At 42.2% G+C, this 2106-nt stretch overlaps 1 pseudogene; it reads left to right on the top strand.

Annotated features, from left to right (window-relative positions):
- Positions 1 to 1686: 1686 nt before the first annotated feature.
- LOC136864986 (5S ribosomal RNA) lies at positions 1687 to 1805 on the top strand (annotated as a pseudogene).
- Positions 1806 to 2106: the final 301 nt, after the last annotated feature.

Below are 2106 nucleotides of genomic sequence, written 5' to 3'. Positions count from 1 at the left end.
TGCATGTGTTAACGCGTCTGATGGATGTGACCAATGAGAGAGAGTCTGTAAGCAGGTTCTGGGTGGTTCCGAGGGCTGTACTGATTTCTTGCCTGAAATGAATATTTCTGTTCACGAGATACGAAAGATTTCGAGTGTACCGTTCTCGAATTTTGCGCGGAAGCCTGTATCGTACTAACTACACATAAACTTGCTGTAAGATTCTGTGTAAGATAGGACTATGAAGCATTTAAATCCTAGCTGGCTGCATATTTTTGGGGAAAAAATAGGGGTAGCTGTCCCACCCGGTATATAGTACATGCTAAAGGAATGTTAAGTACAGAAGAAAAAGTGCTCAACCCGACACCGGTGGAATCTGATCGGTTGCATAAGTTATTATTAACAAAAACATCGCAATATCCCGATCGTTAACTTGTCAACAAAGCAAAAATCCTAAGGCCACCGTATCTCAATTGTTAGAGGATCGGCTACGAAACCCGAAATTTGAAAATTCGTATCCGGCTGTTCATTTTCGCTCTGTTCTTGACATCTTTGGCACGAATTATGCCTGTATGCACTCGTCATGTCTTAATAACTGAAGACTTAATTTGAAGTATAAGTTGATCGTAAATATTAAATATTCAATTAAGGTCGTGCCCCGGTAAGGCAACAATTGAGAGCATTTCCAACATTTAGGTCTTACTGTAATAGAACGTGCACGAACGCGACGAATGCGAAAATATTTTAATGCATTTTATGTGTATACTTTTTCTTCATAATCCCTTTAAGCTTGTTTCACTAATGACTTCCATTACGCTCATTCTATTTGAGTTTCACCGATATTTAATTACAATTCAACTTAAAATGTCATTAAAATGTTCAATTACCGAATTAAAATCAATTTCTGTCGATAGCTTCGTCGGCAATATGACTCAGCTGCAATATCAGGGACATTCCTCAGCGCGCTACAAACAAATCACAACCTCAATTCTTGGAAGCAATTTGTTCCTTCTCTGATCTGTTGTAAGCTTTTGTCCCTCTTTTCATTTACACTCGGTTCATTTTATTGACATCTAATTCCTCCTTTAATTGAGATTTCCCTTGCAGCTGTGCTCACGTTGGGCCTATCTCGCGATATCAGCGTAGGTCTGCTATACTAATGGAGCAGAGAGAGGTTCCAGAGTAATGAAGATATTGGTTTAATCGAGCGTATACCCTCTGAAAATGAGTTCGAGAGTTTGGGAACTGTAGATTAATTCGAATGCTTAAAGGTGGCTGTTTTCATTGTTGGTACATGTTGGAGCTAGAAACGAGACGGTTATGAGGACTATTTACTTAATGAGTGCACCTCAACTGCACAGTCGATTAGTCGTTGTTCTTTCGTTCCCGAGATATCAGGTTCAACCCCGACTAAGGTCAGTGGTGTATTTGAGCGTGTTTAAACCCGGCAAGTCCGTTTCGTTGGCTTCTGGCATGTTAAACAACTTATTTGGGACAAAATGCTTACACCCAAGAGTCTCTTAAAGCCTGAAGCAATTGAAGGGATGTAAAAATAAGTAAAATTATTGACGTATAGTGAAGTGGCAAGTCTGAGCGGAACAACGGGCTGATCGAAGAAATAAAATATAAATATTAATTTGTTTATTCTTTCTTTAATTCCTTAATATTAATGTAACATTTTATATTGTTTGGGAGGAAGGAGAACTCGCCAACGTCCATACCATGTTGAATACACCGGTTCTCGTCCGTTCACCGCAGTTAAGCAACATTGGGCGTGGTCAGTACTTGGATGGGTGACCGCTTGGGGACACCATCTGCCGTTGGCTCAATTCCCTTTGCCGGCCCGCGGTGTAGGGGTAGCATGCCTGCCTCTTACTCGGAGGCCGCGTGTTCGATTTCCGGCCAGACCAGGGAATTTTACCTGGACCTGAGGGCTGGTTCGAGGTCCACCCAGCCTACGTGATTACAATTAAGGAGCTGTCCGACGATGAGATGGCGGCCCAGGTCTAGAAAGCCAAGAAAAATGGCCGAGAGGATTCGTCATCCTGACCACGTGACACCTCATAATCTGCAAGTCTTTGGGCTGAACAGCGGTCACTTGATAGGTCATGGCACTTCGGGGCTTTT

This window comes from Anabrus simplex, chromosome 2 (assembly GCF_040414725.1).
Source record: "Anabrus simplex isolate iqAnaSimp1 chromosome 2, ASM4041472v1, whole genome shotgun sequence".
NCBI classification, from domain to species: domain Eukaryota; kingdom Metazoa; phylum Arthropoda; class Insecta; order Orthoptera; family Tettigoniidae; genus Anabrus; species Anabrus simplex.
Note: the sequence above shows the minus strand (reverse complement) of the source record. Positions and strands in the feature narration are given on the sequence as shown.